This window comes from Pieris brassicae, chromosome 2 (genome assembly GCF_905147105.1).
Source record: "Pieris brassicae chromosome 2, ilPieBrab1.1, whole genome shotgun sequence".
NCBI classification, from domain to species: domain Eukaryota; kingdom Metazoa; phylum Arthropoda; class Insecta; order Lepidoptera; family Pieridae; genus Pieris; species Pieris brassicae.
In genome coordinates this window covers 11,696,977-11,722,254 of record NC_059666.1, presented here as the reverse complement: position 1 = coordinate 11,722,254, position 25,278 = coordinate 11,696,977, and the positions used below count along the sequence as shown (strand labels likewise).

General features: G+C 33.8%; 1 long non-coding RNA gene across 1 annotated transcript; it reads right to left on the bottom strand.

The window, feature by feature from the left end:
• Window positions 1-290: 290 nt before the first annotated feature.
• Window positions 291-2,830, bottom strand: LOC123720882. The gene is made up of 3 exons (XR_006756106.1): window positions 2,605-2,830; window positions 2,163-2,361; window positions 291-1,179 (listed from the first exon to the last, which is right to left on the bottom strand). It is a non-coding gene; the product is annotated as an uncharacterized LOC123720882 (long non-coding RNA).
• Between the last annotated feature and the right edge of the window lie 22,448 nt (window positions 2,831-25,278).

Genomic DNA, 25,278 nt, shown 5'->3' with positions numbered 1-25,278 from the left:
TGTGCAGAGGTATCACCTCCTGCCTCCTATTACATAAAAAAAGCTTATCTTCGATTTCATGATATTCTCGATATGGTGTTTTCCTGGTTCAACGAATAAGTATCGCAATACAGGAAATACTTCCAGCGTTAAAGGTACACTGCCATACGGACCACATTTTTACAAAAAAATCTTTTCATTTTTAATTATATTTATTATTACTATGTAGGTTAAGTAAATTATAAATACTGTATATTTGATTGTTATGTTTCGTTGAATAAATGAATTATTATACATGAACAACAAAGTGAGACAGTTAATCATAGATATAATACATATATTCAGTTGATGTGATACGATACTCTATATTAATAGAGAGTGTGCGTCCGTTCGCTGCCATATTGACAAACTGTGACAACGGTTACACGGTTAAAGTGATACTTCAATAGAGTAATGAAATACAGAGTCCAATGTCCAAAGAGGACTCGCAAAACTAGATTGAGACCATCTTGAAATTTGATATTAGGCGTGCAATGCACGTGCACTTCATCGCTTAATGAATGCTTAAGTGACTTGTTAAACAATATTTTTCATTCATAAAATGGAATATTTAGATTGCACTTGACATTTCTGCGTCTTATATTGATCCATTAACTACATTTAAATATGGAATGATCCAAGATAAAGAAGGAGATGAGGGCGCCCCAAAAAAGATGGATATAAGTAATGGAACGTTAGCAGAGAGCGAATTGAGAAGGAAAACCACGGACAGACCAGAGACATTTGGAAACAACTGGAGGAGTCATCGCTCGATCAGTGGTACTGAAGGAAGCTAGGATATAAGGATAACAAGAAATGAAGAAACATGTAAATAACATCTATCAATATATAACAATCTAAGCTGTATATTCTACTTTTATAGTGGTTAAAAATTATTTATTATAATTATATATATTGATAATAATAGAAAACAGGAAGATAATTATGTATCTACCCCAGACAATTATTGTGTCGTTTGTTTTAGATTATTTTAATCTCTCCTTTATTTCCATATAAAGCGGTAATAACTAGCATGTAAATGTGAATTATAGTGAAAAGCAATTAAATTATTTATTATGTCACATTCATCGTAAGTATCTCAAACCTTTAAATATCTTATCACCTTTCCCTTGAAAGCATTACATGGTAGTGTTCTGTAACCTGGAAGGTGATTATATATAAATGAATAAAAAATACTCTTTACAGAGCTAAGTTTGCGGTTTGCGGCAATATTATATTTCTGTTGTTAATTTTCGTTTAGTATATATAATATCTGTTTATATTAGAGTGCAAAATATAAGACGATTATGCAAATTTCAATTGAGTGGGTCTTAAGAGGCTTTTGGGCGTTTATTGATTACTATCATTGTTTCTATTTTGCTTCAGCTTTGAATTCATTAAGCTCATAAAAGAAATTAAAGGATTTCATTCTGAGAAATCGTGTGTTGTTAATATTTGAAAATTTAATCATGATTTTCCGAGAAAACAAAGGTTAATATTGCCTTTTAAGAGCGAGTCTTAGTACGAAGAAAATATAAATGAACGAGATAAAGACGTCTATTACAAGTTTATAATTTTTATATATAACTTAGGGATTTTATATTCACTGGTGTTAATTATTATTCCAATGATCGTCGAAGTTATTAGTGGTACTGCTATTATGGATTATACAAATAGAAAAAACAATAATTAAGCATTTATAATGCAAATAAAGAATTTTAAATGTCATTCTACTACAAATACTTCAACCAACGTCTAATATATGTTTACATTCTAACAGAATATCCGCTTCTTACTTTAAAAAGTATTTAAAAACCGGTTGTTTATAATACTCTAAATAATATCTGTATTGTGCGTTGCTCTGTGCGTCACCCGATCCGCAATGTCACGTCCGATGTTGGATTAGCGAATATTATTCGTGACAAACATACACAATGTACTTTTACTTAAAATATTCCGAACAGCAAATGCGTATGGCGATATACTATTTTAAACATATATACTGGGAAATGTATTGGAACTATTGAATTGCCAATCTGGCTTCAGACAAAGCCCTAATATTCATAAACCAAGGCAAGATCTTTGCTATCACCGTGGGCATTTTAAGACCATTATTATAAAGAGAAGTTTAAGAGTAGCATCACCTTGATGGCTGGAAGTCTTCCACAGTCCTCTTCACAAGGCACTTTTGCGAACAGTGAAATCGACTCCCGGTAATACCGGTCATCCTTGTGAGATACCACCATTGATTGTTAAAAGAAAGAGGATCCTCCAGCCTCAAAAGCCGGCACAGAAACAGGCCGCCCATTGTAGGGGACCCGTTTGCTCGTTTGCCCCCCTATACTATAAAAAAGAAATAATATTATATATGTGTATACGAGCAAATTTTAAAGGTCTGTACATGTCTAAAATTCTGCGGAATTAACAAACATGTATAATTTAAATAACCTTCAAGCAAAATAACACCAAATTGTCCGAAAATTTGAGCTTACCGATTAAAAAGCCCTTAAACTAGCAGCATAGCATACCTAGCTCATATCATCACATAATAGCTTAGCTTTTAATCTTAACACGAAATTGGCTTACCACCGACACTTGATCTAGATGGCTTCGGCTCACTTCAATGGCCCCATTTAGTATAACATTGCACTAACTAAATGCGAAATTGAGCCCAAGTCGGATGGATCAAATACTATTATATTGGGTAGCCTTTGTCCCAAAGCTGTGCTTTAAAAGGATTAGGGGACATTTAATGGCTGTTAAAAGGAAATTTTTGAGCTATGGAGTTTATGTTTCCTGTTTAGGACGCATATGTCACTTAAGTCTATGAAAGACCATCGTAACCATACTAATAATGTACATAGTGTAAAGATATGACATTGTCTATACTGGCATGCGTATATAAGATCTATGATAATGTAATATACTTATTATCGTAATGCCACCATCTTCCTTCTTGTTCTCAACATCAACACACCTTTTTTTTAAACACACACAGCTCGGTTTTTTAGCATTATTGTACATGTGTTGCTTTACCAGAAGCAGCTAAAGCCGTATCCAGCAGTGCGAAAACTACTAGCAGTGCCTACTCCCAGGCACTGCCAGTAGTTAACCCGCTAATAACAAAGCGACTTCTAAGCCTCAACAGAACTAATCTTAAAACAACGATAGGGTCAAATACGGGCCACTGTATTCTTAATAAACATGTCTTTGGTTCCTAGGCGCGACAGTCAATCCCTTGTGCAGAGGTTGTTTCAGCGCAGAGGAATCAGTCACCCATGTAGTCGTTGAATGCGTGTTTTCCCAATGAACAGAAATCCTCGCAGCAGCAAGGTCGCGCTCCCTGAATTCTCCGAATTTCTCCGGAAACTTCTCAGCTTTTGAAAATAGCTAGGCTGGCTTAGATAGCCAGGACTTCGCACAACGGACCAAATGAGCTTCTAAGTGCGGAAATTGGGTCCATACTACTACTACTACCACTTAATAATATATTCCCTGTTCCATAGCAAATGATTTGTCCATATATTCATACTTCGATTAAGACAAATTTAAAATCACACAAAATATAAATTTTAACGAATGTAACCTGCCAATATGTCTTGTTAAGCCATTTCACTGTTTTACAAAGAGGTGTACTTGACTGGATATCGCCAGCTTTATCAAGTGTATTGTACTTTATAAGTCAATGGTGTGGATGGGGCCACGAGTGCTACGATGACTCTTGGAGCACTCTGAAGGTCGAAGCTGCGAAGGATCTACGTCGTTGTGCATGGAATAAAAATATAAAATATATATTTGTGTCGTAGTCTATTTTCGACATTTATTTATTGTTATTTATCGTACACCATATAGCCGTGCTCCCAAATACCAGATCCGATTCCTTCTCCTTGACACCTTACGAGTCATATTAATTCAAAATTTCATCAGCATCTTGATGGCTGAAAGTCTTCCACGGTACGCTTTACAAGACGCTTTCTTTTGCGACCTTGCAAACTGAGGAATCGATTCCCGATGGGAGATACGGTTTCCAATTGTTTAAAGAAGAGTACAATACTCCCTGCGGGCAACGCACCCACTAAAATTGATGTCTATGGGCTGCGATGACTGCCTTTTTTGGGCGTCCCCTAGGCTTGTTTACCTCTCTATTATATACAATTTAGAAAAAAACAAATGCAGTGCCAGAAATCGATCATCTAAATCTAAACACGATCTAATAACTTTAAATATATATATTTATATTAGTTTTAACTAATTATAGGATAAAAAAATTACGACCTAAGATTAATAATGAAATACGAATCCCAAGTTGAATACTATTGTATTCAACTTGGGATTCGGGGAGCCGATTATATAATGAAATTCATAAAACCAAATTACAGTACAATAAAATATTAAATTCAATATCGACGAACAAATCCAGTACTTAACAATCTTTGTAGTTGTCAAAAAATAGTTCACCTTGTTCGTTATTTTAAAAACAGATAACATTTTAAAATGCTTTTCATAATAAATCGAGACCACTGCATCAAAGAGTACAAATACTCTTTTTGCACCTGCATTTTATTTCGGATTTTGCAATCAAAGCGTGTTGTGAAGTAAAGGTAGGAAAAAAGGAGGTAATATACTCGCGACTTTGCCATAAATCCTTATGCTGGAACATCGGCATAACTTTCGTATAATTTTGAGCAAACATATGTAAGTTGTATATGTGTTAGGTTAGGTTAGGTCGATCCAACACAATTATGGGAACAATATCTACCGATTTCACTTTTGGTGAAAGAAAAATTACTTATTAAGAAGACTTAAACCTAAATAATAATCAATGGAAATAAATATATATAATAAATAAAAAGCTAATTGGATATATCAAGCTAGTTATTAAAAAACATTTGACCTATATTTTATAACCTTGTACTGACATATTAAACTAACACTAACAAGTACAAAAACTTGACTAACACTCGAAATTCTCGATAGTTACTCGAAACAACGTTATGCTCGGTCTCAAGCCGGCACTGACTTGACCTTGTTATTTTTTTCTTCGTTTAGGGAGAACATGATGTTTGTTTCTTTAGATATTTTTTATCTTTTTCTGATTCAATCGTTTGATGGACTTTGAAATGAGTTTGCATTCGAGATGCTTATAAAGTATTTTCATTTATACAAATTTTATTTTATTACATTGTTATCCGTTCCAACACGTAGAAAATTATAATATATTTATAAAACATATTCATGCTAAGCATATATGGCAAGCGGCCGGATAAGATGACGTTGATCCCTTGGAGCATGGGATGGGCTTTGCTATGGGATGCCACTGGTTTGGACAAGTTAGCACCGTCTCACCTCCTTCACGTCCACCCATGGACACGCATAAAAGCTGGTGTGGCTGCAGAGCAGGCAGAAAATAATAAACGGCACAAATATAAGAGTCTTTCCTACAAAAATGATTTGGTTCCCTTTGGAGTAGAGACTGTTGGGCCGTTGGGTTCAGTGCACAGGTCCTAATTAATGATTTAAGTTGGCGCCTGGTATATAGTACTGGTGACCTTAGACCTGGTGCTTTCCTCGCACAACGAATAAGTATCACAATACAGGGAGGAAATGGTACCAGCGTTAAAGGTACTGCCACAGGGACCAAACTTAAATAAGTTAAACTTTTAAATTTGTTTTAATTTTCAATAAATTCATTAATAATTATTATTATTACTATGTAGGTTAAGAAAACAGTACATACTGTATATCTGTTAAGTTATAATAAAATTAAATTCATGCTAATGACTGAGATTGATGTATTTATTTATGATGATTACTCTCAGTCGTTATCATATATTTTCTGTTTAGCATTCTTTGGGGAATATGAGGGCCACTCTATCACACTTTTAACATCAATCAATTGAGTAATGTCGTCTAGGTGCCGTCACGCGAAAGAGTAGTTTTTCCGTTGAAAGTTGTTATAGTCATTTTGTGATTGTTTCACGAATACAAGAAAAAGATTTTTCAAGAAACTGAAGTAATAGTAAAAGAGTAATTGCAGCATTAATACAAATATAAAATATTAATTAAGAACATGCCTGTCTAAATAGAATCAAAGACATTTCTTTTTCTTTGGTAATAGTCATTAGCAATTGAAAAAAATATTCGGTGAAAATTGGATGTTAAACAAAATGTACTGTGAAATCATAAAACTCGTCGAGATAAGTTTTTTAATTTACTAAAGTGGTAATCCGTCGCGACGTTATCAATCCGCTATGACAACTGACACCTCGGAATACAGATATATTTGGAACAGTCGGAATTCATTTAAGTCGTTAAGTTAACTGATATGTATTTTATTATTTTTTGTACGCTATTTAATTTTTTCAGTGATATCATATAAAAAATAAATTTCATTGTATATGTCGGAGAAATGGAACTAGTATGGGTATGTACATACACACATGGCATGTCTTATCATCGTTAATACTTGTGGTTTATTCGATTCGATTCACAGACTATTTTATAGTTTCATTGTATTATTAATGTCGGAGCAATGTCGTCACTGTCAGCTGCTATGTTGTTATAATTTAATAATATCAAAATTTAATTGAGTTCAACACGTCTTATACTGTCGTTTATTTGATTTGTCTATGTTGCCATCTCTATAAATTAGATACAATCATTAAAAGGAACTTTTGGCACTCGTTCCTATGACTACTGACTCTCTTCAAGAAACTTTTATCATAAATTAAGCTTGTTATAAGTACAGGTTCGTGCGGCCCTCTGAGCAGTACTCAAACCAATCAGAAACCTTTATAAATTAGACTCTTATGTCGAAATCAAATGCCAAATCATGACAACGAACTAATTGTTTTGTCTTCAATAAGTGAAATAAATAATGTTAGCTAACATAACGCTAAATTTATTATCAACGTACCTAGAATCTAGAACACGCAATTGACACATACTGTTCTAATATTAAGGTAATTGTAATAAAAACTACTAATTTGAAAAAAAATGGTAAGGCCAGTGGTTCATCTTACTAAGCGATTGTCTACTGTTAGTAAATAATCCCCGTTGGAAGCTCGCGATTTTTAATTAATTCCGAGGCTTGCGCGTTATAAGCTTAACTCAAAATCCTTCTGTTTATCGAGAAAACCGTAGTCAGTAATTTATGGGTTCCGAGGTGATAGAAATCATTTTGGAGAATATCTTTGCCAAGGAACCGAAAAGATTTATTAAAATTTTGAAATATAAATGGGATATAATGCGAAATGATAAAATATAATACATGAAAATAAACGAAAGTGGAGTGGGACAGTGCTCCCAGTGCACAGCACCTTTTGTTTTAGATCACAGATATTCCAGACTGCCTTCAAATTTAGTCTACGGGAGAAGTTATAAGCGCTATAAATTTATTTAAACCAGATTTAGCTGCTGACTAGGTATGGATGTCACCCAAGAAAGCAAAAATTTAACGTCATTCAGTGTTGGGGAAACAGGTCATCTTTTAGAAGCACTAAAAAAACTTAAATTAAAATACATTGCGGGGAGATGAACCATTCTATTTCCCCCATTATGTATAGGGCAAAATAGGTAGCTACCTGGTACCAAAAAAGATGGTGGTCAATTACTGTGGGAAGCAGTTTTCATAGATTTTCTAATGAAAAAATTGATGTGTTGTTGAAAGTTGACCTCAAAAAATTCATTTAATTTAATGAGCAGGAATACCTTCTTCTTCTTCTTCAGGACTTCTGAAAATATTTCAGAAATATATAATTATCGTTTACAGTGCTACTCAGAGCCAATAAAATTAACATAGAGTTACGAACTCTATTCAGAAGTTGGTTGTCAACAAGGTAATCTTCTTGGGCCGCTATTTTTAGTTTCGCAATAAATAATTGCATACAAAATTTAAAAGAAAATTTTACCGTCAAGTTCCCTTGACGTTGGGGGTAACGCAGATATACTTTCATATCTATCTAAAATTATATTAGATTTTAGTTCAATTGGTCTAACTTATAATTTTGATAAATGTGAAATATAGCTTGGTGAGAATTTTGACACCAACGACACAATAAAAAAGATTAATAACTTAGACACAAATATAAAAATAAAAAATCGCTGTACCTCTTAGAGGCACCGATTTTCAAATAAGCTTTTGAAGAAAACTCTATCTCGACAATATCAAAATTTAAATATATTTTCTCACCGTCTTCTGGATATTACCGCACACTCAGCACTGTTCATTTTAAAATTCTGTCTTTTTATTCCTAACATAATTTATGTACTTCGCTCTAGACCTCTATGGAATTATTCAGTTCTATTAAGTGATTTGGGTAATCTTTAAAAATTTCTTTGGGATCAATTTTCGTTCGAACGAAGGAACGTTCGTTTTGAGACATCTTCTTGGAGTCAAGCTTCGCTCCCTATTTGTTTTGACGGATTCCAGCGTTTCTCTCAAAAATCTAACAGACTGGTTGGTAAAATCCTTAGATCTTACATTACAGCGCTTTTTAAGGCACGTTCTGCCGCGCTCTCATCCACTTTGTGAAACCAACTGCGAGTTGAGATATTTTAGAATCGATAAAAATGTCTAACCTTCAAGAAAAGAGATCTCTTTCCTCAAACGTCAGCAACACCGTGTGTTAAAGATGACCCTGGTTAACTCTTTATTAAAGTATCCCACCTGCGTTTGTCTATTCCATAAAAAGATGCTGCGTGACCGGATCAGCGTGGAAAAATACTTTATTAATTGATAAATAAGATATATTTTTATGATCGCTTATCAGATTCAGACATGTATTAAAGATATACAATGGACATCTGGAAAGACTTGTAAAAGGAAAATTAAGTGCTTGTTACTGTAGCATAATAAATGATAGGGAAAAAGATACTTAAACGTATATTTTAATAATCCTCCAGATAGAATTTGTATGTTAATTTTGTGGGTTTCAAATAAAATTTCGTCGAAAAGCGAACCTTTCATACTAAAAGCATTAAGCTATTTTGTACTAATAAAAATTATAACACAATTTTATTTGTAGGTTTGGAATTATGCTTATAAATTATAGAAAGCGAGGAGGAAAACTCTAAATATAATCAGGATTACCCACGGCGAATTTTGGAAGTCAGCAACTGTAACAAAGACACAAATAGGTCGCTTTATTTTGGATTATGCCCTTTTTTACCGGACCCATTACAGGCACAATAGGCACCCTTGATGAGCATACCCTGATTATGAAGGTGTGGATGTGGCGCATTTCCAAAATAACATACATATTTGAGGCAACAAACATTATTCTATTCATGTCATTATTTATTTGAAACTGTTCAAATTAAATACATATGACAGTTAGTTTTTACATTTTTTAATAACTAAAAATATTTAATTCCAACACTCTTAACCTACACAGTAATAATAATAATTAAAAATGGTTAATGAAAACTAAAACAATTTTAAAAGTTTGATCCCTGTAGCAGTCCTTTAACGCTGGCAGCATTCCCTGTATAAAATAATTATTCGTTGAGCCAGGAAAGCCAGCATCAGCGGTACTACCTACCGCGTGCCAACTTAAATCTTTAATAAGCGCCTGTGCGCTTGAACCCCACGGTCCAAGTGTATCTACTACAAAGAGTAGAAAAATTAGGTGAATGACTTATATTTTAGCTTTTAAAAATATATTTTATAGATTATTTTATTATTACAAATCTATTCTAGATATTATTACAACTACAAGAACTTTCATACATTCAATTTGAAAGCAGTGATGATCTAGTCTAGATCTAGATCATAGCTATTACGATATGCATTTATAATAACTAACCAGTCTCTTTTAAATAATTACCATATCCGAATATTCCACAGTTTAGGTTAGCTCCATTCATTAAGTCGGTTAACGTTTAATTCTAGTCGGCGAAGTTAATGAGACGTCCTGATGCCACTTTTTAATTTTATGTCCCATTCACTTAATCTCATTTGTTTTAGACATCAAATTATGTACTTTGAAGACTCTATCTGACATGTCTGTGCTACTTTTAAATCGAAGCATTATAAATATTAAAATGTATGTAATAAATTCAGTTGAACGGTCTAATCCCGATCACCCGACATCAATGGATTTTTCTTAGTCTTATTTTGCTCTCAAACATCACATACTATATATGTAATATCACCATTGTATTGCAACGATGTTTACACTCACGATAATTACAGCTGGCCCATAGACTCTAAATCTACGGTACCCATTTCTCATCTAACGGTTATAATTAAAAATGCATTTGCTTTAGATTTCCATTCGTGTTCAAGCGGACTAGGCCACTAAAAGGCGCATTAAGGCCGTGGAGCGCGGGCTGAATGGAGTTGTGTAATTGCATTCAATCGCACTAGGACTATCAGAATGCTAATTTTGACAAAGGCATCTAATCTCCCCCAAATCAATATATTCGGTATCAAAGGCTTAAGCTCAATTCTCATTTTAAGATAAATTTGATATATCAAGAGTATACGAGAATATTGAGATTCTAAATTGGAAACACCTTTAGGTAATTGTTATAGAGATGACATTAATGATTGCAAAAGGGGACGTTTCTGAGATTACTGGCTGAAATTTTTATATACTTGATCCATTTTCATTGCAATATGGTAATAAAGATACGATTAGAACCAATCAAAAATCGTTAAACAGACATGTATTTTAAAAGCGTTTGTTTGGCTTTATTTATTTATGCGATAATATTTTTTTTAAAACGGTCTGGAATGAAAGAGTTTACTATGTATATTATGTACATCAGTAATCCAAGCTTGAAAGTCCAAATTACACCCCAAACCACACAATCAGTAGTAGATCAGTTCATTAACGGACCTTTTTGGGTCTAAAGGAAATTAATCTATATTAATATGGCCTAAGACCCAAAATTCTATGAGAAACTAAACGCCTGAAATCGAAATAGGAGCAAAGTTTGTATTCGTGCTCCTATTAATTAAACGTATCATAATTTTAATTAAAAGGGGAAAATAAAGTTGAATTAGTGATTTGCGGCTTTTCTTTAAACGTGTACGTTGATTAGGTAATTATTATGAGAAGCAGCAGTATGAAGCATCATTCTTCTAAATTGTCTAGTAATTTGTGTAAAAATAGCCATAAACTCTCCAGCCGCAAAGAATCGAAGTTAGATTCGAGAGTGACGATAGCAGCTGCTATTTACTTACTGTGCAATTTTTTAGACTTTGATTAAATTTTTGAAAGTAAACTATCTTCAAGTTAGATATTTTCGCTGTGCAACAGGTGAGTGTAGATTGGAGCCATTCACAAGGAAATTTATAACAATAAGATAAAAGAATAATGATTTAAATTATTATAACAACGCAAACAATATTTCGTTCTGGAGTCAGACTGACTTTCTTCAAAAACTCTTGCAAGAGTAAACAGCATCAAAAAGAAAATAACAAGGTCATAACGTAAATGACCTTGACCTGAAAGAGGTTACAACGTATTTTTAGTTTTACAACTCTTTCCTACAATATCATATTTATAAAAAGTATTTTGGTTCTCTGAATTCAACAGGTTTTTGGAATTTAGTTAACTTTAAAAAAAATCAGAACATAAAAAGCAGAAGCTCATCTGATGTTCAGTGATATCACCGCCCATAGACCCTTAAATAACCAGAGGGCTTGCAAGTGCGTTGCCGGTCATTTAAGAATTGGTTCGCATATTTGTCGAAGGAATCTAAGCCGAATTGGTTCGGAAATACTTCAGTAGGCAGCTGGTCCACATAGTGATGGTGCGCGGTTTAAACTGCCCAAGGAAACGCTCAGTTGTGGAATGACGGATGGTAATTTTTATTCTGCTTTGATGTCCGATGCTGAAACTCAACAGGTATTTAATTATTAGTCCGAATAATTCCACCGAACATAAAAAAATAATAAAGTTTCTTAGATACTAGGATAGCAGCATAAACTCCGTAGCGATTCTAGTTTATTGCTTGAACGGACACGGTTATAACCTACTCTGAATGTACCAGGGTCGCATAACAAAACGGTAGTTCATAACAATAACTCGTCTTATCGTTAAGTCGCGAACTTCATCCAAGTTTGTCCCCGAGGTCTGTTCGGCTTACTTGACGAACTTTGGCTGGACTCGACAAGAATTTATAAGAAATTATTGTTCACGGAGCGTTAGGGAATTAATAAGTTTTCTCTTGTTAATAGTAATCATTGCGATGATAGTTTACGGAGTTAAAAAAACCTTTGTTGCGGTTGAAAGATGTCACCTTTTTGTAATTCTTTTAAAACTTACCCCGTGATATTTCAGTAAAAACAATCTGACATCATACAATCTTTAAAAAAAAATAATTATCATCTTAATTATTAAATATAAGCAGTGTCGGCCAAGTGGCTTGAGCGTGCGACTTTCATCCCTGAGGCCATAGGTTCGATCCCCGGCTGTGCACCAATGGACATTGTTTCACATTTGGCATTTGCTCGAACGGCGATGGAAAACATCTTGCCTTACTTACTTACTAATTTACTTGCCTATTAGATTAATAAATGATCATGAAACAGATACAGATATCTGAGGCCCAGACCTAAAAAGGTTGTGGCGCCACTGATTTAGTTTTATTTACATTAAATAATAATATAAAGTATTGTTATTTACAAGTTGGACCTCTCAGATCACATGATCCTAGCACTCCATAAAAATAAAATATCCTTGAATTTTATTATTATGGAAATTGAGCTCAGTCATAAAATGTATGCGGGTGATGAGAATATAAAATATCTGCTTATAATAACATTACGAGTAGTATGTACTGACTAGTTGGCTCACGCAACTCTGTCTACGTGGAATTGGAACAAATTCCTCATTTAAAATTAAATATATAGATATATTTGCGATATTCGGTAAACCTTCAAATTTAAACAAAGCTTTTATATTCAATTTGAATTGACAATAACCTTGATAATAATGTAAGCCAAAAGATGCTAATTTATTTTTCGTTTTTATCTCTCTCGCATAATCAACGTTCAATAGAACCTTTATGAAAAAACCTTAATTCCTGCAAAACAAATAATTCTTACTATATTAAAAAGCCGTAAAAAATATTTGGTTAAATAAAACCAATTCCAAGTCATAACCGCATTATGATATTTTGAACGTATCTCGAGAATGGCGGAGGTCGAAAGGTCGTAAATTACATCCAACTACACTTTAATCGTTCAAAAGTTGTGTCATAAAAAAGATGAATCATTTAGCCAAGCATAAATCAGTATATATAGAAAGCGTTCTGTATGCAATGGACCTAATTAATCGTAATGATTTTACAGTAATACGTTGTCTTTAATAGACACCATGAAGCTATAACTTCAATAAATTCCCTAAAAAGGTTTAATAACATTTTTAAGTAAAGAAATATTGTATATTATTAAACGTCTAGGATGGTTTACCACACTGTTTTCTTCATTTTATAATATTATGCAATCATTAGCATATTGTAGATATTCGCTACGACGTAGACCTGCTACGATGCTACCATGCGTTTCACAAATTTCTGTATTAAGTTTTTACGAGGGTAAGTATATACATAAATATATAGATAAAAGTGCAATTTCTCATAAATTAACATACACAATGTACCTATTTAATTTATATATGTTAACCATTTATTTTCAATTTAATTTTTAACATTCGATAAAGAAACAAAGTCACACAAAACATATACAATGTAATTATTATTTTCAAACATTGAGAATTTGCTTAGAAGACCCTAAAAGAGCAAATTCCTCCCGTTTGTCGGAACACGTAATATGAAGCGCGTATATCATGAGCCTCGCAAGACAGACGTGAATGAAGAATGATACACTATTTAAAACAGCCGACACGATTCTTTACGATTTTTAGATGAGCTTCCTCGGGTTAGAAAAATATCAATTTTCGTTGCCCAACCATGGAAATATAAAATCTAGTTTATTGCCAGATAGCAATTACGAACGATTATTACCGTGTAACATGTTTATCGATTTGCATCTCATTACGGGAACTTATTCTTCTGATATTATATTTTTTTATGTAACAGAAGGCAATCGGGCAGGAGGTTTATCTGACTCACATTGCTAGAAGGTTCGCAACTGCCTTTTAAGAATTGTGCGTGTCAGTTATTATGTAATTATATCAAAGAACAGAACAGCTTATTAAAAAACTTAAATGTGTTTAATTTTAATTTTAATCGTAAACGTTTATTGTAAAGGCATCTTCCCACATTATGGAGATTAAAATTGTTTTTTTCGCTGACAAGACGCTGATGGGCGTTGTTTTATAAAAAGCTACGGCGTTAGTAATACTTTTGTTATGTCTGTTTTTCCTTACAATACACAGTTTAGTGTTTTTATATATTAATTTACCTTAAAGGGTTGTCTTCCTTACATTATGAAAAAATATAATTTAGAGTTTTGAATATTTTCTCATTACTTTTTCGGAGCTGTGAGGAAACTCACATATCTTAGATCGATGATACATCGACATAGCGTGTTAGATAAACAGAATTGGAACCACCAAGGGTCATCAAAAACTATATATATTTATAATAAAATTATTAAATAGAGAATTACAAATGGAATCCAAGAACTCGATAAGCGCCATTCGATTTGATATTTCGCTAAAATACAATTCCAATTAATTAGCTTGCACTGTAAAGGTAAAAGCATCGGAAACTCTTTTTTCTGATATAATAATCAGCTTTAAGAACATCCTAGAACTACTTAACAAGGGTTCTTGGATGTAGTTTCATTTATTTTATGCTTTTTATTTTATTATTGTTTTACCTATCTGTCGCAACGTATATAGCCTGTTCTTCTCATAAAGTTATAATATGTTGGCTGCACCAATTTGAGTCTTTTTTATTTATTTTATGAGATCTGAGGAAATTTTAGAAGGAAGGAAATATGAAAAATTTAGTTTTCATTAGTAAAAAAATAATCAATGGCCCTACAACCGTTTAAGGCTGGACCTCAGATTACTGTATCAGTTTCAAGATCATGTTAATCTAAAAGGCAAGTAGGTGATCAGCTTTCTGTGCCTGACGAATGCCGTTGAATTTTTGGGTCTAAGGCAAGCTGGTTTCCTCACGATGTTTTCCTTAAACGTTCGAGCTTATTTTAAAAGCGCGCATTGAAAGAAATTTCATTGGTGCACAGCCAGGACTCGAATCTACGACCTCAGGGATGAGAGATGCATGCTGTAGCCACTAGGCCATCACTGAGGTTTAATTAGTACTTGGGTTTTTAATCCGGAAAAGCGAACAGTCTCTATGCGGTAGCATAGTAAAATGTATGTATGTTTCTTTTTTTAAAACATTCATAATATATGAATAAATGATTTTGAATTTTGATTTTTAAAGTAAAAAGTCATATTATAGCGGGGGCGGCAAGTAATTCATAATAGCTTTTTTTTTACTTGAATAATGTTAAAAAAATAAGGATTTTCGTTGTTTAAATTCAGAATAATGGCAGTATAATCCCAAACCACAGGTTACGAATATAATTTTAACAACTTAGATAATTATTATAATATAATAAGGTATTATCTTTTGTTAACATACCTTTTACACATTTGAAGAAACGTCGCGAGAAATTTAAAAATAATTATCAATTAAGTTTATAATACGTAGCTGAAGTCCGGTAAAAAAGTGTTACCTTTAAACTTAAAAAATAATTAATAAGCATAGATGTGATGGACATTGCTTTATCACTAAATAAACTGTTACAGTCCAATCAATTTCACATCGAATATAAATGTTTACATAGTAACAGAAGTTTGAAAAGGGACCTGATGAAACGGGCTAGTACTATTAGTTTAGCAGAAAAAACATTTTAAATATGAAAATTTGCTACTTGGTTTGCCTTTAATTCTGTATACACTTTTTTCTATGTGCAGGGAGCACGAAGAATTTTTCTTTAATCCCCGACCCAAAAAAGGAACTTTACGTTTGACGTTTCTGTGCATATGTATGCTGTATGTCTGCGTCATCCTAGGTCCTAAAGTTACTTACACTTCGCAGCACTTTGCACTGCAGTTACTTTATTTTCACACATATGTAACCTAATATTTTGAAAGTGTATATATTCTGGTAAGATAATGGAAGTGCTTAAAGGAAAAAGTTTATTATTTTTACCGGAGCCAAATACACGTCTTTTTCTATGGTTTCAGTATTATCTTCCTAATTACTTAGAATAAGGTTAAAGATACACTAGATATGATGTGAATTAAATATAATTAAAACTATATAAATTGCTTTGTAAGGTATTTTATGTACGAAGATTATGAAGAACTCGTGGCAGGCAAGCAGATAGTAACTATCGCCATCAACTAAGCTAATTCAAGCAGGCGCTCGAAAAATATAGGTTTAATATTTCTGATGAATAATTTAAAATTAATAAGTTTACTTCGTGTTTGTTGTGGTTTAACGATATTAACAGAAAATAATTTTCATTAATTATTATTAAAAACAATAATTGAAAAGTATTTATATCATTTCAATGGATGCTTTTCGTAATTTAGACGACAATAAAGTATAGTTTGACGACACACTTGCCCGTTAACAAAAATTATCCATAAAACAGACACAATAATGTATCTATTTCATTAAGAAGTCCGGAGCTCCAGTCTTTGGATACTAATATATATTGACACAAATATTATTACTCTTAATAGAACAGGAAAATAGGTTTCTACACTTCTTTAGTTACAATTTAAAATAAGAATTCAGTTATTATCAATCGGAACTAAGATATAAAAGAAGAAAAAACTCTCTGTGTAACACCCAAGAGTTTAGGGTTGCGAAAATTTATTATGAAGGTTTGAGGTACAATTCAGTAAACATCTTTATTAGGCAAGTGTCAGATGAAAACTAAATGAAATATGATGAGATGTTTCTTATGATTGAACCCAGAGAGGCGTTGCATAAACTACTGCAAGAATTAAGCCACCGGAAGATACAACGGAAAGCAGGATCCCTGTCACAGAACGTAAGTGCAGAGTCGTGTTACTGGTGTAGCAATTAAGTGCGCTTCTTGCTACAATTAAAACTTACTTCTTTTGGAATATATGTAACTTATATTTATATAAAATCGAAAACATAATCTTTTTAGCAGAACCAATACTAATATATTCATAGATCTACGGCTATTATCGAAGATCACCGCCATGGCACCTTCTCCTATTGAGAATATCATTTGATAGATGAAAATCTAATCGCAAAACGTTAAGTAAAGTAAAACACTTTCTCCCTTGCAGAATTTCCTCCCATTTTGCCTCATTTTTCCAATTTTCCATCAAAGCCTTTGCGGGCAGCCATTGTACCGTTTATAAAGATATTTCGTCCGTTCGTAAATTCCATGTATCGAGAGATGACAAAAGGCTGAGCTAACTAACTGCCGGCTTGTCGGCACCTTGCCGCTTTGTCAAAGAATGTGTACACGTTGCAAAAACATTTCAATTTTGAAACTATTCCTAAACCCAATTGCTTTTGTGCAGTGAGTTTTATTATTGGAAACATAGTTAACGCGTTTTTTTATAATTATACCTTCGTAGCAGTTGTTCAGATATATAGTTCATTTAATGTATTATGACTTCGAAGGCCGGTGAAACGAACACATTAAATATGCTTCAATATTCCTTGTTGATTTTCGAGGATTTGGTTATAAACATTTTATACAAATAGCAAAAATCATGTAACATATTAACCGATTAGACCCAGCATGGCAAGTACAAATGGATGGTCCATACACTCCGAAGAGATTCTAATTATATCCCCAAGCAGGCTCTTAAATGGAACCAAAGAAAGCGGATCTTTGGCCGTCCCTGCCGGCGTACAATTGCAGATAAGGCAAAGACAGGAATAACAGGAAGGAAGGAGAGAGGAGAAATATGACTCGAGACCGAACGCGACGGAGTCTCGCTGTGGACGCCATCTAGGGGTTATAGGATCCACCAGTCAGAAAGAAATTTAATACTTTATGAAACCTACGAATAACCGGAAAATATACTGTTATGTCAAATATATACTAAAAAGACCAATGGCAACGAGGCTAAAAGTCACTAAACCTTTTATTAGATAAACTGACCTAGTTTATTGTGAAACGCTTTGTGTATATTTTGTCTGGTCAAAAGAATGCAAACGTTGCCGAAACTAAAGCATTTTTTGTCAATAAACAATTGTTTCTAGATGTATTTGCGATCTGTACGCCTGGTACAATCAGGTTGACACACAAATATTTGTTCGTTAGCCGCCGCACTAGACTGTATCGGATGTAAGGCCTTTGTTCAAGAATTCACACACAATCTACTAACGGGTTATGACCTCCTGGTACCCGGCAGTAGCATACTACTTTTTAGTCACTGCTTTTCATTATCGGGTAAACTAACTTATTACTAAATAAATTACACAATGAGAATAAGGTAGCGATTTTTATTTTCAGCAAGAAATTGCATTTTTTACCGTATTAACCACGGAGAGTGTTCAGGGGAGTTGTTGGGACAAATATACCTGCAGCTGAATTTCATCATCGGACGTCGAGGCAAAATACGAAATTCTCATCCTTCGTTCCACAACTGAGCGTTTCTTGAGACAGTTTTTGCTGTGCTCCACCACTAGGTGATACCTGCAGCTGCAGAAGTATTTCCGAACCAATTCGAGTCCGGCCGGCCGCAGTCGTGACCCTCTGGCATTGAGTATCTTTAAAAAATACAGTCGCCTTGTTTGTTATCCATAAGTTCCTGCCTAAAATAATCTAAGCACAGCCTCCACAAAAGTGTATTTATATATTTTTTAATATCTAGTAAATATATTCTAAAGCCGAGAGCACCGTTGGTGGAACAATGAAGATAAATGTTATTCAAGTTTGACGTCAAATGAAATAGCAAATAATAGGATTGTATCGATACAATGAGGATTATGGATAACCGAAGATTTGCTGTGCCTTCACTAATTAATCTGACCCCCGGCCGCATATCACACCGTAATGTAATAAAGCTTCGTTGACAGTTTATTCTTGTTAAGAATATAAAGTATGAATTTCTTCCTCACATTTGGCAGTTAACAAATAAATCTTATTCTTTTTCCTTTGCATGATGTATAAAGAAATGAACAGCATTTCTGAAAGTCGTGTTAATGGTGCCCGACAACCTTTTCCACTCTCCCCTGTCTTCGGCCAGCCTCTGCGCCTGGGTGTTGGTAAGACCTGCGGTTGGGTTTTTGCCGGTCGAGCGAGTAGGAGATCGGCCTCGAGAAGAGTCTATAGTACTTATTACCTTATTATAAGAAAATTAGTACGTTTCTTATTAAAAGTTGTACAGATATACTTATTAGATATCGTGAATTTAGTAAAATTTGTCAGCATGTTACTTTATTGATAACTATCAAAAGAAAAACGTCTTAACCTTCAAATTGTCTTCGGTGTCAAAGAGGGATGTAATAAAAAGGGGAAGGTGGGGTTAAACTCGGCCCAATTTCAGTGGTAACATCAAAGGATACAAATTATATACCATCCACGAAACGCTGCGTTTATTGCTGTAGTAATGAGCTGGCACAGGAAATTTGTGGAGCCTAGTACACCTTTTAACACTCAATTTCAATGCTTTCCTTCTAAAAACAATACAACCCGAACTGAGCTGTAAAGGCCCTTAAGGCCAACAGGGAGATTCCATTCCCAAAAAAAAACATTTTTTTATACTCGCTCATATGCATAGACTGTATTTCGATTCATATGGAGCCATATTCATTTGGGCGTAATATGATCCCTAAAATAGGTTTCTGTAAGCCTTTTTGCATAGTGCGTTTTTACACGGTACCTTATGTGGTGTGGTACTGTGAAATTGATTTTTGAAAGCGATCGCTATTAATTATCATTCCAAAATAATGTTTCGTAAATAAATATCAATCCTCAACTATACCATTAGCCTGTTGAAGCTAAAATAAATATAACGTTGAAGATTTGAGATCTAAGCACGACTCTATTGAATTTACTGCTCAGATTGCGCATATCTGTCATGACCGTCAGATATAGGGTAGTTTTTCATTATTCCTCTCTCGCTTCACGTCATTGCCAGAGGTAAATACATTCATTTATTACAAAATATGTTATTAGTTTTTATAACTTAAAAAAATATGTCTTCCAAGTCTAATGGCAGTTAGATCACAGTACGACCTCATATAGAATACTGCTCCGATCTTTGGACCGGTGCTCCCAAATACCAGCTTCTTTCTTTTTACCAAATTCAGCAAAGGCTGAAAAGGCTCCCGGTGGGGGTCTTCCCTGGGAGATACGACCTCAGTTTGAACGAGGCGAAAAAAGTATTGTTCATAAGTCTACATACATAAAACGTTTTGTGTGTAATCATTTAGAATAAGTACAGCTACATCGAACAGGCTTTTAAAGTTTGTGAGTTTATGCCGCGAGACAAAACAGTCTAAATCCGCATCGCATTAACCGAATAAACGATACTCCCCAACACCGCTAATACCCTGGTATTGAATTCGCCGGCGAGTTGTCACAGACGCAATGACACTAATAATTATTGCAATACACACGTGTACACACACACACGGTTTATGGAATTTGATGAATAATAAACGTATTTGTTTTTAGTAGATTAGTGGGGCAAACGACCCTACGCCTAAAAAGGACAGTCTCCACAGCCCATGGACAACCATTTTAGTGGGCCTAGCTATCGGCCTGTTACGAAGGAGTGTACTCGTTCTTTAAACAATTGGAGTTCGTATCTCCCACGGAAACCACCCACGGGAAGTTGATTCCACAGCTACTACACCAAAGAAAATTTCTTGCTAAGCGGATCGTAGCAGACTTCCAGCCAGTCAAGTCAAGGTGATGCTGATGAAAATGTTTGTAAACTGGGTTATAAGGTAATAGAAGAAGTGTTCCATAAATATTCTTATAGCCAGGCCTAAAAAAGTTGCAGCGGCGCTGGTTAAAGGACGAAGAAACGTTAAAAGTAGCTTTTTATATTTACTCTAACATTTTTATTCCACCAGTTCCATTAAACTAATCTCATCTTTCTGGTAAAATGCCTATTTGTTCTATAAATGTAGTAGTTTTTTTAAAGCGTTCTAAAACTTCCTGGATCCCGACTCTCGTGGGTCCTTTTAACTGGTTTACCCTTTGTAAGCGGTGAACTTAGATTACTACTATGTAAACTACATAGTAACACATCATCTAAATAATAGAATACCGCGGAAGATGCCTCAGAACGGTTTTAATCAGAATTACAGCGCACAGAACAAATCTAATTTCGGAAACGCCACGGAGTGACTTCAACAAAATGCGGTTTGCCGAGCAAACGGTTTAGTGATGTGCCATTATATCGGTCTCAATCTGTTACTACCTTCAGGGTTTGTTTTAATTAAAATCAAACCATCGTAAGATTTAAGGGTTGAAGGGATCGTTAGCAATTGCCTCCTTTTCATGAAAGCTATCATTATTTTTCTTTTTTGTTATTTCATAGTTAACATCTGGCGGTTTAATTAGTAGTTAAATTAAGGCTGACTTTTCGTTTCTTTTTTAAAAGAAAAGGGGGCAAACTGGCAGGAGCCTCACCAAAAGTTAAGTGATACCGCCGCCCATCACACACGCATCACACTATCAATGCCAGAAGGTCCGCGAGTGCAATACTTCAGTGTTTCAAATAATTTTCAATGGTTATTTAGTACATAAATATAAACTAAGAAGTAAGTATCTAACGTTGCGTTCATGTATAATAAATATTCCTATCAAACTAATAAAGATTACCGTGGAATCTTATCGAGCTCAACACATCACTAGAGACAATTTAAAGAGACGGGCGCTTACACCCAAGCGTCGGCGAGGAATCTGACTTATACAGTAGCTAATATAAGGCCGACACCCGAATTGGCTCGCCCCAATGAACAAAGGACCATATTGAGTTTCTGTAATCTATCGTTCTGGGAAGTGGCCCGTGTATAAGTTGTCATGCTTATATATTGATACATTATGTTTTTGACGCTAATGTTTAAATATTGAAATATCATTGGATTAGGAGGTGGGCAGATTTAATCGAAAAAAAATTGAAAAACTAAAACAAATTGAAAAAGTATGGTCTCTTAAAAAGCATTGTTTAATGCTTGCAGCATTACCTAGTGAAGTAATACAGTGGTATTGCGATATTCAACGTTGCGTTACGATTATGATACTTGTACGTTTAGGAAAGATATTTAAATCAATTAGATTTTTAATAGATTATGCTACCCATTTACTTAGTAAAATTACAAATACTTCAGAAGATAAAAAAAGGTTTATCCTATTGGTTACATCTTCTTTTTCTTTGACAACATCTTATGATATAAATTAAACGTTTTGAAGTCTTTGTGGCTATGTATTTTTCACTGTTGCAACCCCAGATTTTCTCTTAACACCCATCCCTATAAAACAAGTTTATATGTTATACTTAAAAAGCTACCGATAACTGACAGTCCTTTAGAATAATATTCTAAATAAAGTGTTTAAGAAGTGGAATATTTATTGTTCAAGAATGTTGGAATAAACAAAGGCTAGATAGTAGGAGTTGGGGGCATGCATTAAACTCCACAGTTTGTATGCCACGGCCGCTCTACAACGGCCTTATTCTCAACTCAAAAACATTTTTGTTCGTTCGTGTTTATTTATTATAAAAATCATTAATTTCAAATGTATGGTATTTAACTAATAGCGTTAACACTAAACATTATCACCAGTAGTTTTAGCAAATTATTATTTCAATAAGGTGCGTGCGTATGTATTCAAGAACGTCTTTTAACACCCTTCCCTTAATTTAGTCCGTAGAACCATCAAGTTTCTTTTTCTGTATGAAGTTGATATTTGACAGCGCTTAGACTAGATCGTAACGTGAGATACGTAAGAATTAGTATCGCTACACAGCGGGGAAATACTGCCAGTGTTAAAAGCCACAGGGTCAAAGTTTGGTTTGGAAAATTTGTTTTAATTTTATTATTATCAATTGTTAATTATAATTATTATGGGTTAAGAATATTGTACATACTGTATATCTGTTTGTTGGAAATAAATTTTATAATATAAAATATGTATATATTTACAATAATATTAAAATGTATCGTAGCGAGAATAAGACCGTCACAAAAAGGATTTGCGCGACTTTAAACTTATTACAGAGTTAAGAGACGGCTAGTTTGCTTTATTTTCGTATTATTTCAAAATCGCGTTAAACTGTTGCTAAAGTATTTGAAAGACGTGCTTCCTATAATTTCTTTAAGATTTCTTCGTAAAAGATTCTTACAACGTTTTTCTAAGCAACTATCTCAAAGATCTTTTATTTACTATTCAGAGTTGAGACTTAATGTAAAATAAATATACTTACGAAACCTACACTAATTTTATATCTAATTCAATAAATATAATAAAAAACAATAAATTAGCTGTCGTTATCAAACGTGTACTGGTCGTTATTTAGAAGTGATTTTTAAATACCTTCTTAAGAGCTAAGAATATCGAGAGTGCTGTTTGATAAGCCTCAGCTTATGTCAGTTGCTTTGTACCCAACAGCTGAATATGCCCTCTCAGACTCAACACTGGTTGGCACCAGCATGAATGAGCTATATTATAAGCGAAGTGTAAAAAGCTACCTCTTGCTCCCCCATACTCATACAAGTTGATCTCTTCTTTATTACCGACTCTAAAATTTCTTATCTTGTGAAAACGTGAAGGACTTTTAGCTGCTCTCAGATTCTCTTCTTATTTCTCCTAAAGAGTCGTGTTGGTTTTTATAGCAGCACATGAAATCTTCTGCAAGCATTGATAAAGGCGTATCTGATAATATATATATATATATATATATATATAAGCGTATAATCATTTGATAATAATTTTACTTTTTAGGTACGACAGATATTGGAGGCTAATGGAAAATTTCGTCGCCTTTGAACTGGTCCAAGTCATCTTTATAATTACAGGGATATTCAAATATAACAACGATGCGGTTGCATATATTTGCTTGTTAACTTAACTAACCACGCTTGTTCATCAAAGATATTAACAACCACTTAATCTCGTTTATCCTACGAGATCTCGTCTTGTTAAGCTTCGGGATTGATCTCGAAAAATGGCACGAGATCGGGATTGCATTCCCTAATTATAATATATTACGATGTTGTTCGAGAACTTTAAATTTATATTACAGGACACATTTTATCAATTATCTAGATTTTAAATTTACTTAGTATAATAGGCACAGCAGACAGTAGTGTTGACTTAATTGCTTTAGTGTGCGACTATTGTAAGTTGGTTCCAACCCCGTGCACGGATTATCTTTCTGTGCGCATTTAACACTTGGTCGTACGGTGAAGGAAAACATCGCGAAGAAAGCGATATGCCTCAGATCCTAAGCAGACGGGATCGTGAACGGACGTGTCTCAGGCTCAGGAGGCTCCTCTCTATTCGAAAAAAATATCACGAAACAAATACTGTGTAAATCTGTAGCCCAGATCTAAAAGTTGTAGCGCCGATATAGATTTCTGTCCTAAGTTAATCATGTGTTCATAAGCCAATTTCATCACCTATGGCTTCGAACTCGAAACCTGTCTTTTTATGTGAACTAGATATTTTTATGTCTCTGCATTGTTTGTAGAAGCAAAAAACTACAAATGTGTATCCTTCATTAAAGGATTATGGACTTTAGCGTATCGAAGCTATAATAAGGAACAATACGGGTTTTTGATAATATTTTTATAGATAAGACTGCAAAAGCAACTGTTTATTCGGCATAGTTTGGAGAGTTGCTACACTCAATACAACTAGTAGTAATAAAAAAACCCTTTATTTTTGTTCCAGCGTAATTTGTTTAAAATATCAATAGCAGATAGATTTCATATTGTTTTAAAACGATACATTCATGACAACACGGATATTTAAATTGCTGTTTGTTCGATATTATACAGATATAGTGACACTGGATTAAACAATAGATAACTTAGCATATTTTTTAACACATATCAACTTAACCTAAAAATATCATGTTATTAATCATTTAAATAATTACTTAGAAACTGTAGTTAATATCAGTTTAAGTTAGTTAGTTAGTTTAAGTGTTAAATGGCCTATATCAAATAACTTTAAGTATGCTACAATGTGTATAAGCGAAATATAATCCATTTGATAAAAACATTTAACTATTGTTACACACAATAATATAGTAATAATAAGTATAACACCGGAATTATATTTGGTTGAAAAGAGGG